Genomic DNA, 14,068 nt, shown 5'->3' with positions numbered 1-14,068 from the left:
GAAATTTGCCGGAACGAAAATTAATCAACACTCCGGCAAAACATAGGCCACTTATCGATGGTCATTGCATTTCAATGATTCAAAATATGAAAAAAAAACATTCGAAAATATCTTATATAAAATCCTAACACTAATTAAACTAGTTTTATTAACTACTTACTAAATAAACTAGTTTTATTAACTACTTACTAAATAAACTAGTTCTATTAAGCACTTACTAAATAAACTAGGTCCATTAAGCACTTAATATAAATAAGCTAGTTATATTAATCACTTGCTAAATAAACTAGTTACCTACGATTTACAAAAACAATGACAAGGGAGGGAGGGAGGGAGGAGAGAGGAGGGGTAGGGGGCGGCCGAAGGAGGAGGGGGAGGGGCTGGCCGGAGGAGGAGGGAGGGGCGGTGGGAGGAGGAGGAGGAGGAGGGAGGGGCTGTGGGAGGAGGGCTGCCGGAGGAGGAGGGAGGAGGGGGCGGCCGCAGGCGGAGGGAGGAGGGACGGAAGATGGGAGTACCTCGGTGGCGGATGAACGACGGTGGCAGCGGCGACGAACGACAATGGTTATCGGCGCGGGCGAGAGTGACTGAGAGGGAGAGTGAGTGAGTGAGTGAGAGAGAGAGAGAGAGAGAGAGAGGGTCAGCCGCGTGGGGATAAGGTAGGGTTAGTAGTAGCGCGGGTATGAAAAGACGCTGCGGGTAAGGAGAATAGCAGTAGCGCGGTACGCTGTAAGGCGCTACTGCTATAACTAGCTGGACGGCGAGGTCATGGCAATTAGACCAGTAACGCGGTTTAGAGATGACGCGCTACTGCTATTTTTCTTTCAGCGGCGCGTTTTTCCGGCACGCGCTGCTGCTAAATAGCAGTAGCGTCGTATTTTGAAGAGCGCCGCTGGTAATATTCTATGTATAAGGTTTTCCCTAGTAGTGATGGCCTCATCCTGCCACGCAGAGCGGCAGCCTCTGTCGCTCACACGCTCGTTCCGGCCTCACCCTGCACGCAGCAGCAGCAGCAGCTCGCGTGCTCGGCCCGGCCTCGCCCTGCCCCGCAGCAGGAGGAGCTTGCCATGACTCGGGAGCGCACACGCTCGGCACGGCCGCGCCCCACCACGCAGTAGGAGGAGCTTGCACGCCCGGCACGGCCGCACCCCGCCACGCAGCAGGAGCGCGCGGGCCAGGGCGCCAGGCAGGGGCAGAGCAGCGGCGAGCCGCGACGCGGAGGGGCCTAGCTAGCGCGGCAGCCACGAGCTGTGGTGGGCGGAGCAAGCTAGCGAGGCGGCTGCGGCGGTCGCTGGGCTGGGGCGAGCCGCGGCGGGCACTGCGAGCGTCGGGCCTGGGGCCGGGGCGAGCGGGCGCCGGTGATACGTAGGGCGACGCGGGAGCTCGCTCACCAGATGTTCGACAGAATGCCGACGCGGACATACACAAAATGTACCTGCCTCTTGTTGGGCGTATAGACTGATCCAAACGAAAAAGCGGACACGAATGCGTGGACGGGCGATTCAAACAGACAAAAATAATGTCCGTGTGGGTCGGTTTGTTGGAGTTGCTCTAATTAACACGTCCTCGTACGTACGTTTCAACGTTTCTGCGGACCGATCGAGGCGGTGAAGTATAGACAGATAGCGTGCACCGGCATGGAATCGATTAATGCGGATCAAAGTCCACGCAGGCGCAGCTCGAGTAGCACCGTGCTCGCCATGGCATGCAAGATGCAGTGCCAAGCACTACTACCATATTCGCTTGATATGGTCATGGCGTTGTCGAGTACGAGTATTATTCCCTTTCTTTCTTTGATGAGAAAGAGTATTCTTCCTTCAAAGACATCCACAATTCTACACACACAAAAGTCGTTGTTATTATTCCTTCATCACTCATGAGTATCTCAACGCGTCCATCCATTCATGTGGAGCTTATCTGAAGAAGACGTGGACAAATGTAGCGCCGACTAGTCAAGCCGACTAATTCATATTATTGCTTGCAAGCGACGAGCCACGGATCCTAGAAAAACCGACTATATCGTACTAGTATTGTTGCTTACTACAAGAAGCGATGTATACAGAGTACGTGACAGTGAACCCCTTAGGCGTGCTCTAAGCTAAGTCTTAGGGCTAGTTTTTTGTGGCTTCTAGAATAAATTGCAATAAGCTGTCCCTTACGTAGTTAAGACTTAACTAGTAGACTTCTAAAAAGAAAATTTTGGTTAAATTTTTAAAATAAGTTGGATAGGGGTCAGCCTATTTTGAAAGCCAAAAAAGCTAGCAAAAGAACTAGCCCTTAATTATTTGGTCAACATCATTCCTCCTCGTCCAATTTTCGAGCCTCAAATGTCTCGCCTATTTCTAATAGAATCTCTTCGAAAAAAACAAGAATGATCAAGTTTGCAAAGAAAATTGGATCGAAAAAACTTAACAGCCCAAGGGCCAATACATCTTATCAAAGAAAAAAAAACAGTTGACAAGGACCACGAATAGTCATAGTCAAGGAGTTGTGTGACAGCCAACACCACACACGCACACACCGAAGGGTAGTCATTGTCTGATGCCAGAGTCCCAAAAAAACAAGGAGGAATGGGGTTCCGAGATTTACATTGTTTCAATTTGGCGTTACTAGCCAAGCAAGCGTGGCGTTTGCTTGATAATCCGGAATCGTTATGTGCCACAACCATGAGAGCTAAATATTTCCCGGATGGCGATTTAATGAATGCAAGTCTAAAGAAGGGTTCCTCTTTCACCTGGCAAAGCATTATGGCAGGGGTTAATTCTCTAAGGAACGGCTATATCTGGCGAGTTGGAAACGGACAAAAAATTGATATTTGTGAAGATGCATGGATCCCGAATTGTGCAAATAGAAAAATAATTACTCCTAGAAGGGGGCAACTTTTGTCAAAGGTTTCTGATCTTATTGATCCAATTACGAGTTATTGGGATGAAGACTTGGTGAGACAAACGTTGTGGCCAATTGACGCTCAAAGGGTACTTGCAATCCCCCTTCCGATACATGAAATGACGGATTTCATTGCTTGGAGTTTCACAAAAAATGGTTTGTTCACTGTTCGATCGGCTTATTGGGAGGAATGGAACAAACAACATGGAAGAAAATTACAATATATGTATGGTATGGGTAGATCCAATGTTAATCCTGTTTGGAGCAAGATCTGGAAGCTATCTTGTCCGGCAAAGGTAAAAATCTTCATCTGGCGTACATTGCATGGAACACTCCCATGTCGTGTTACGCTCGCCAATAGACATGTGAAGGTCCCTCCCATCTGCCCAACATGTTCAAAAGGGCTAGAAGACACGAAACACGTCTTGTTTTTGTGTCAGAAGGCGAAAAAGGTCTGGGATAATTTGGGTTTGTATGAGGTGATCAATAGAGCCTGTGTTGTTGACCGGGCAGGAGAGTGAAGGAAATATGCCCTAGAGGCAATAATAAAATTATTATTTATTTCCTTATATCATGATAAAAGTTTATTATTCATGCTAGAATTGTATTAACCGGAAACATAATACATGTGTGAATACATAGACAAACAGAGTGTCACTAGTATGCCTCTACTTGACTAGCTCGTTAATCAAAGATGGTTATGTTTCCTAACCATGGACAAAGAGTTGTTATTTGATTAACGGGATCACATCATTAGTTGAATGATCTGATTGACATGACCCATTCCATTAGCTTAGCACCCGATCGTTTAGTATGTTGCTATTGCTTTCTTCATGACTTATACATGTTCCTATGACTTGAGATTATGCAACTCCCGTTTGCCAGAGGAACACTTTGTGTGCTACCAAACGTCACAACGTAACTGGGTGATTATAAAGGAGCTCTACAGGTGTCTCCAAAGGTACATGTTGGGTTGGCGTATTTCGAGCTTAGGATTTGTCACTCCGATTGTCGGAGAGGTATCTCTGGGCCCTCTCGGTAATGCACATCACTTAAGCCTTGCAAGCATTGCAACTAATGAGTTAGTTGCGGGATGATGTATTACAGAACGAGTAAAGAGACTTGCCGGTAACGAGATTGAACTAGGTATTGAGATACCGACGATCGAATCTCGGGCAAGTAACATACCGATGACAAAGGGAACGACGTATGTTGTTATGCGGTCTGACCGATAAAGATCTTCGTAGAATATGTAGGAGCCAATATGAGCATCCAGGTTCCGCTATTGGTTATTGACCGGAGACGTGTCTCGGTCATGTCTACATTGTTCTCGAACCCGTAGGGTCCGCACGCTTAAGGTTTCAATGACAGTTATATTATGAGTTTATAAGTTTTTATGTACCGAAGTTAGTTCGGAGTCCCGGAAATGTTCACGGACATGACGAGGAGTCTCGAAATGGTCGAGACATAAAGATTGATATATTGGACGGCTATATTCGGACACCGGAAGTGTTCCGGGTGATTTCGGAGAAAACCGGAGAGCCGGAGGGTTACCGGAACCCCCCGGGAGAAGTAATGGGCCATATGGGCCTTAGTGGAGAGAGAGGGGCAGCCAAAGGTGGGCCGCGCGCCTCCTCCCCCCTGGTCCGAATTGGACTAGGAGAGGGGGGGCGGCGCCCCCCTTTCCCTCTCCCTCCCCACTTCCTTCCCCCTCATAGTAGGAGTCCTACTCCTACTAGGAGGAGGACTCCTCCTTGGCGCGCCTATAGGGCCGGCCGGCCTCCTCCCCTTGCTCCTTTATATACGGGGGCAGGGGCACCCCTAGACACACAAGTTGATCCACGTGATCATATTCTTAGCCGTGTGCGGTGCCCCCTTCCACCATAGTCCTCGATAATATTGTAGCGGTGCTTAGGTGAAGCCCTGCGACAGTAGTACATCAAGATTGTCACCACGCCGTCGTGCTGACAGAACTCTTCCCCGACACTTTGCTGGATCGGAGTCCGGGGATCGTCATCGAGCTGAACGTGTGCTAGAAGTCGGAGGTGCCGTAGTTTCGGTGCTTGATCGGTCGGGCCGTGGAGACGTACGACTACATCAACCAAGTTAACGCTTCCGTTGTCGATCTACAAGGGTACGTAGATCACACTCTCCCCCTCTCGTTGCTATGCATCACCATGATCTTGCGTGTGCATAGGAAATTTTTTGAAATTACTACGTTCCCCAACAGTGGCATCCGAGCCTAGGTTTTATATGTTGATGTTATATGCACGAGTAGAACACAAGTGAGTTGTGGGCGATATAAGTCATACTGCTTACCAGCATGTCATACTTTGGTTCGGCGGTATTGTTGGACGAAGCGGCCCGGACCGACATTACGCGTACGCTTACGCGAGACCGGTTCTCCCGACGTGCTTTGCACATAGGTGGCTTGCGGCTGACAGTTTCTCTAACTTTAGTTGAACCGAGTGTGGCTACGCCCGGTCCTTGCGAAGGTTAAAACAGCACCAACTTGACAAACTATCGTTGTGGTTTTGATGCGTAGGTAAGATTGGTTCTTGCTTAAGCCCGTAGCAGCCACGTAAAACTTGCAACAACAAAGTAGAGGACGTCTAACTTGTTTTTGCAGGGCATGTTGTGATGTGATATGGTCAAGACATGATGCTAAATTTTATTGTATGAGATGATCATATTTTGTAACCGAGTTATCGGCAACTGGCAGGAGCCATATGGTTGTCGCTTTATTGTATGCAATGCAATCGCGCTGTAATGCTTTACTTTATCACTAAGCGGTAGCGATAGTCGTGGAAGCATAAGATTGGCGAGACGACAATGATGCTACGATGGAGATCAAGGTGTCGCGCCGGTGACGATGGTGATCACGACGGTGCTTCGGAGATGGAGATCACAAGCACAAGATGATGATGGCCATATCATATCACTTATATTGATTGCATGTGATGTTTATCTTTTATGCATCTTATCTTGCTTTGATTGACGGTAGCATTATAAGATGATCTCTCACTAAATTATCAAGAAGTGTTCTCCCTGAGTATGCACCGTTGCGAAAGTTCTTCGTGCTAAGACACCACGTGATGATCGGGTGTGATAGGCTCTACGTTCAAATACAACGGGTGCAAAACAGTTGCACACGCGGAATACTCAGGTTATACTTGACGAGCCAATCATATACAGATATGGCCTCGGAACACGGAGACCGAAAGGTCGAGCGTGAATCATATAGTAGATATGATCAAACATAGTGATGTTCACCAATGAAACTACTCCATCTCACGTGATGACCGGACATGGTTTAGTTGATTTGGATCACGTAATCACTTAGAGGATTAGAGGGATGTCTATCTAAGTGGGAGTTCTTTTAAGTAATATGATTAATTGAACCTAAATTTATCATGAACTTAGTACCTGATAGTATCTTGCTTGTTTATGTATGATTGTAGATAAATGGCCCGTGTTGTTGTTCCGTTGAATTTTAATGTGTTCCTTGAGAAAGCAAAGTTGAAAGATGATGGTAGCAATTACACGGACTGGGTCCGTAACTTGAGGATTATCCTCATTGCTGCACAGAAGAATTACGTCCTGGAAGCACCGCTGGGTGCCAGGCCTGCTGCTGGAGCAACACCGGATGTTGTGAACGTCTGGCAGAGCAAAACTGATGACTACTCGATAGTTCAGTGTGCCATGCTTTACGGCTTAGAACCGGGACTTCAACGACATTTTGAACGTCATGGAGCATATGAGATGTTCCAGGAGTTGAAGTTAATATTTCAAGCAAATGCCTGGATTGAGAGATATGAAGTCTCCAATAAGTTCTATAGCTGCAAGATGGAGGAGAACAGTTCTGTCAGTGAGCATATACTCAAAATGTCTGGGTATAATAATCACTTGATTCAAATGGGAGTTAATCTTCCAGATGATTGCGTCATTGACAGAATTCTCCAATCACTGCCACCAAGCTACAAGAGCTTCGTGATGAACTATAATATGCAAGGGATGAATAAGACTATTCTCGAGCTCTTCGCAATGCTGAAAGCTGCGGAGGTAGAAATCAAAAAGAGCATCAAGTGTTGATGATCAACAAGACCACTAGTTTCAAGAAAAAGGGCAAAGGGAAGAAGAAGGGTAACTTCAAGAAGAACAGCAAGCAAGTTGCTGCTCAAGAGAAGAAACCCAAGTCTGGACCTAAGCCTGAAACTGAGTGCTTCTACTGCAAGCAGACTGGTCACTGGAAGCGGAACTGCCCCAAGTATTTGGCGGATAAGAAGGATGGCAAGGTGAACAAAGGTATATGTGATATGCATGTTATTGATGTGTACCTTACTAATGCTCGCAGTAGCACCTGGGTATTTGATACTGGTTCTGTTGCTAATATTTGCAACTCGAAACAGGGACTACGAATTAAGCGAAGATTAGCTAAGGACGAGGTGAGGATGCGCGTGGGAAATGGTTCCAAAGTCGATGTGATCGCGGTCGGCACGCTACCTCTACATCTACCTTCGGGATTAATATTAGACCTAAATAATTGTTATTTGGTGCCAGCGTTAAGCATGAACATTATATCTGGATCTTGTTTGATGCGAGACGGTTATTCATTTAAATCAGAGAATAATGGTTGTTCTATTTATATGAGTAATATATTTTATGGTCATGCACCCTTGAAGAGTGGTCTATTCTTATTGAATATCGATAGTAGTAACACACATATTCATAATGTTGAAGCCAAAAGATGCAGAGTTGATAATGATAGTGCAACTTATTTGTGGCACTGCCGTTTAGGTCATATCGGTGTAAAGCGCATGAAGAAACTCCATACTGATGGACTTTTGGAACCACTTGATTATGAATCACTTGGTACTTGCGAACCGTGCCTCATGGGCAAGATGACTAAAATGCCGTTCTCCGGTACTATGGAGAGAGCAACAGATTTGTTGGAAATCATACATACAGATGTATGTGGTTCGATGAATATTGAGGCTCGTGGCGGATATCGTTATTTTCTCACCTTCACAGATGACTTAAGCAGATATGGGTATATCTACTTAATGAAACATAAGTCTGAAACGTTTGAAAAGTTCAAAGAATTTCAGAGTGAAGTTGAAAATCATCGTAACAAGAAAATAAAGTTTCTATGATCTGATCGTGGAGGAGAATATTTGAGTTACGAGTTTGGTGTACATTTGAAACAATGCGGAATAGTTTCGCAACTCACACCACCCGGAACACCACAGCGTAATGGTGTGTCCGAACGTCGTAATCGTACTTTACTAGATATGGTGCGATCTATGATGTCTCTTACTGATTTACCGCTATCGTTTTGGGTTATGCTTTGGAGACGGCCGCATTCACGTTAAATAGGGCACCATCAAAATCCGTTGAGACGACGCCTTATGAACTATGGTTTGGCAAGAAACCAAAGTTGTCGTTTCTGAAAGTTTGGGGCTGCGATGCTTATGTGAAAAAGCTTCAACCTGATAAGCTCGAACCCAAATCGGAGAAATGTGTCTTCATAGGATATCCAAAGGAGACTATTGGATACACCTTCTATCACAGATCCGAAGGCAAGACTTTTGTTGCTAAATTCGGAAACTTTCTAGAGAAGGAGTTTCTCTCGAAAGAAGTGAGTGGGAGGAAAGTAGAACTTGACGAGGTAACTGTACCTGCTCCCTTATTGGAAAGTAGTGCATCACAAAAAAATGTTTCTGTGACACCTACACCAATTAGTGAGGAAGCTAATGATAATGATCATGAAACTTCAGAACAAGATACTACTGAACCTCGTAGATCAACCAGAGTGAGATCCGCACCAGAGTGGTACGGTAATCCAGTTCTGGAAGTCATGCTACTAGATCATGATGAACCTACGAACTATGAAGAAGCGATGGTGAGCCCAGATTCCGCAAAATGGCTTGAAGCCATGAAATCTGAGATGGGATCCATGTATGAGAACAAAGTGTGGACTTTGGTTGACTTGCCCAATGATCGGCAAGCAATTGAGAATAAATGGATCTTCAAGAAGAAGACTGACGCCGACGGTAATATTACTGTCTACAAAGCTCGACTTGTTGCAAAAGGGTTTCGGCAAGTTCAAGGGTTGACTACGATGAGACCTTCTCACCCGTAGCGATGCTTAAGTCTGTCCGAATCATGTTAGCAATTGTCGCATTTTATGATTATGAAATTTGGCAGATGGATGTCAAAACTGCATTCCTGAATGGATTTCTGCAAGAAGAGTTGTATATGATGCAACTGGAAGGTTTTGTCGATCCAAAGGGAGCTAACAAAGTGTGCAAGCTCCAGCGATCCATTTATGGACTGGTGCAAGCCTCTCGGAGTTGGAATAAACGCTTTGATAGTGTGATCAAAGCATTTGGTTTTATACAGACTTTTGGAGAAGCCTGTATTTACAAGAAAGTGAGTGGGAGCTCTGTAGCATTTCTGATATTATATGTGGATGACATATTACTGATCAGAAATGATATAGAATTTCTGGATAGCATAAAGGGATACTTGAATAAGAGTTTTTTAATGAAAGACCTCGGTGAAGCTGCTTACATATTAGGCATAAAGATCTATAGAGATAGATCAAGACGTTTAATTGGACTTTCACAAAGCACATACCTTGACAAGATTTTGAAGAAGTTCAAAATGGATCAAGCAAAGAAAGGGTTCTTGCCTGTGTTACAAGGTGTGAAGTTGAGTCAGACTCAATGCCCGACCACTGCAGAAGATAGAGAGAAAATGAAAGATGTTCCCTATACTTCAGCCATAGGCTCTATCATGTATGCAATGCTGTGTACCAGACCTGATGTGTGCCTTGCTATAAGTCTAGCAGGGAGGTACCAAAGTAATCCAGGAGTGGATCACTGGACAGCGGTCAAGAACATCCTGAAGTACCTAAAAAGGACTAAGGATATGTTTCTCGTATATGGAGGTGACAAAGAGCTCATCGTAAACGGTTACGTTGATGCAAGCTTTGACACTGATCCAGACGATTCTAAATCGCAAACCGGATACGTGTTTACATTAAACGGTGGAGCTGTCAGTTGGTGCAGTTCTAAACAAAGCGTCGTGGCGGGATCTACGTGTGAAGCGGAATACATAGCTGCTTCGGAAGCAGCAAATGAAGGAGTCTGGATGAAGGAGTTCATATCCAATCTAGGTGTCATACCTAGTGCATCGGGTCCAATGAAAATCTTTTGTGACAATACTGGTGCAATTGCCTTGGCGAAGGAATCCAGATTTCACAAGAGAACCAAGCACATCAAGAGACGCTTCAATTCCATCCGGGATCTAGTCCAGGTGGGAGACATAGAGATTTGCAAGATACATACGGATCTGAATATTGCAGACCCGTTGACTAAGCCTCTTCCACGAGCAAAACATGATCAGCACCAAGGCTCCATTGGTGTTAGAATCATTACTGTGTAATCTAGATTATTGACTCTAGTGCAAGTGGGAGACTGAAGGAAATATGCCCTAGAGGCAATAATAAAATTATTATTTATTTCCTTATATCATGATAAAAATTTATTATTCATGCTAGAATTTTATTAACCAGAAACATAATACATGTGTGAATACATAGACAAACAGAGTGTCACTAGTATGCCTCTACTTGACTAGCTCGTTAATCAAAGATGGTTATGTTTCCTAACCATGGACAAAGAGTTGTTATTTGATTAATGGGATCACATCATTAGTTGAATGATCTGATTGACATGACCCATTCCATTAGCTTAGCACCCGATCGTTTAGTATGTTGCTATTGCTTTCTTCATGACTTATACATGTTCCTATGACTATGAGATTATGCAACTCCCGTTTGCCAGAGGAACACTTTGTGTGCTACCAAACGTCACAACGTAACTGGGTGATTATAAAGGAGCTCTATAGGTGTCTCCAAAGTTACATGTTGGGTTGGCGTATTTCGAGATTAGGATTTGTCACTCCGATTGTTGGAGAGGTATCTCTGGGCCCTCTCGGTAATGCACATCACTTAAGCCTTGCAAGCATTGCAACTAATGAGTTAGTTGCAGGATGATGTATTACAGAACGAGTAAAGAGACTTGCCGGTAACGAGATTGAACTAGGTATTGAGATACTGACGATCGAATCTCGGGCAAGTAACATACCGATGACAAAGGGAACGACGTATATTGTTATGCCCTCTGACCGATAAAGATCTTCGTAGAATATGTAGGAGCCAATATGAGCATCCAGGTTCCGCTATTGGTTATTGACCGGAGACGTGTCTCGGTCATGTCTACATTGTTCTCGAATCCGTAGGGTCCGCACGCTTAAGGTTTCGATGACAATTATATTATGAGTTTATAAGTTTTGATGTACCGAAGTTAGTTCGGAGTCCCGGATGTGATCACGGACATGACGAGGAGTCTCGAAATGGTCGAGACATAAAGATTGATATATTGGACGGCTATATTCGGACACCGAAAGTGTTCCGGGTGATTTCGGAGAAAACCGGAGAGCCGGAGGGTTACCGGAACCCCCCGGGAGAAGTAATGGGCCATATGGGCCTTAGTGGAGAGAGAGGGGCAGCCAAAGGTGGGCTGCGCGCCTCCTCCCCCTGGTCCGAATTGGACTAGGAGAGGGGGGGGGCGGCGCCCCCCTTTCCCTCTCCCTCCCCACTTCCTTCCCCCTCCTAGTAGGAGTCCTACTCCTACTAGGAGGAGGACTCCTCCTTGGCGCGCCTATAGGGCCGGCCGGCCTCCTCCCCTTGCTCCTTTATATACGGGGGCAGGGGGCACCCCTAGACACACAAGTTGATCCACGTGATCATATTCTTAGCCGTGTGCGGTGCCCCCTTCCACCATAGTCCTCGATAATATTGTAGCGGTGCTTAGGCGAAGCCCTGCGACGGTAGTACATCAAGATCGTCACCACGTCGTCGTGCTGACGGAACTCTTCCCCGACACTTTGCTGGACCGGAGTCCGGGGATCGTCATCGAGCTGAACATGTGCTAGAACTCGGAGGTGCCGTAGTTTCGGTGCTTGATCGGTCGGGCCGTGGAGACGTACGACTACATCAACCAAGTTAACGCTTCCGTTGTCGATCTACAAGGGTACGTAGATCACACTCTCCCCCTCTCGTTGCTATGCATCACCATGATCTTGCGTGTGCGTAGGATTTTTTTTGAAATTACTACGTTCCCCAACAGAGAGGCGGTTCTTGAATTTTTATTACTTATGCCAGAGGAAGAAATATCTGTTTTGGGACTCCAGAATGCACGTGAATTGATCGTTATAACAACTTGGTATTTATGGTGGGATAGACGTAAACTGGTTCATGAAGGAAAGTCTCAAGATGCATATCAATCTGCGATGGGGGCCCGTGCTATAGCGGCAAATTATGTTAAAGCAAACTCCCCAAAGGCGATCAGTAAGAAAGGGGGATGGCTTATACCTCCTATGGGTTTTGTGAAGCTAAACATTGATGCTTCCTTTGACCATGATCTGCTTAGAGGCATGGCGGGGGCAGTCCTGAGAGATGACAAAGGAAGGTTCATTATTGGCGGTAGTTGGCGACTTGACTGGTGTGCGGATGTTCTAACGGCAGAAGCATTGGCACTGAGGTTTGGCCTTACCCTAGCACAGAAGGCGGGGTGCAACCGCCTTATTGTTAACTCTGATAATACGGAAGTGATTGACACGATGAAGAATGGAGGACAATCGGCGGGAGCGGCGACGGCAGTTTTCGATGATTGCTATTTTATGGCTTGCGATTTTACTATTACTAGATTGGAACATTGTAATAGGGAAGCAAATAAAGTTGCTCATGAAATTGCTAGGCTAGCGAAATATTCAGCGACTAAGGATTGGTTTGAGGAGCCCATGGTTGATATTGTATCTCTTCTTATTGATGATGTAACTGTTATTTCTAATCAATAAAGCTTAATGTTTTCAAAAAAAAGATTGGAGAGACTCTGGCTCAGACTAGTCACAATGGACAGTGACATACACTAGTAACATACACATATCCCTAGACTATGTTACTATCTTTATAGTGGGTAGTAACATAAGTGTGATGTCATGCAAAGCTTCATTTATTAGGTTATAGACTCATATTGCATGGGACATGTGATGTTACAGTAACTAGCTAAGTTACTCAAACTACCTCTCTCCTCATTAACTCATTGTCACACAAGCAAATTTGTTAAGTTGGACTCGATATTACTGCTGAAGTTACTCCCACTGTGGCTAGTCTCATGGAGCATGCCTGAAAGACACGCTCCCCACTGTCATTGCCTAAGAAAATGAGGAGAACAAGCAATGAATGATTTTCAATACATTGGAATTTGGAAAGTCACAAGTAATCCAAATGAAGGAATACTCTGTCAGGGCATCTCCAACGCAGTCCAACAGATCGGACACCCCAAACGTTCACAGACACGTTCCGACGTGTCTACGAACAACGGGTAGCGGGGCGGTCATCCAATCCTATGCATCAAATGGCCAGCCTATTTTATTTTCTACATTTGGAGCATTTAAAATAGTTAATCCTTCATCCATAATCTTGTTGTGTAAATATTCCAATGCAAAAATAATTCAAACATAAATATTACAATCCAAACAAGAACTTTTCTAATAAAATAGTTCAAATTTGAACTTCAACTTATTCGGACACATCTTTTTAGTTCTCCCCGCGAAGCGCCCACAAATGTGCTCATGAGTTGCTCGATGCCGATTCTATTGATGCATTTGAATAAAATCCTCAAACATCGCTAGATTTTGCTATGGAAGCGTTTAGTGGGATCACTCATGCGCTCAAATTTCTGATAGTGACGAACTCCATCACGCTCATCGTCTACGCATGTTGTGCATAATCACACAAGCTGTCATCACCTCCCCAGTGTCTATGGATCGCATATTTTTACATCTCCTCGAACAATTGCAAAAACGGGTTTGGAGCACTCCAAATGCATGCCCTCTCCACATCCTTTTTAGATTCTTCTTGTCTTTGGGAAAATATAATATTTTCTGCATCATGTTCGGCCTTTTCAGCTTCTTCTTATCTTTGTGTTGGAATCAATTGTGTTTCATGCAAAGTAAACAAGAAAACATCAATAAATTTGGCTATGGTGTTTGGCTGAACAATTGTCGGGGCGTGGTGTCCACCATGGGCTGCAATGTGTATGGGCAGAGGGTA

This window comes from Triticum urartu, chromosome 5, assembly GCF_003073215.2.
Source record: "Triticum urartu cultivar G1812 chromosome 5, Tu2.1, whole genome shotgun sequence".
NCBI lineage: Eukaryota > Viridiplantae > Streptophyta > Magnoliopsida > Poales > Poaceae > Triticum > Triticum urartu.
This window is presented reverse-complemented; position numbering follows the sequence as displayed.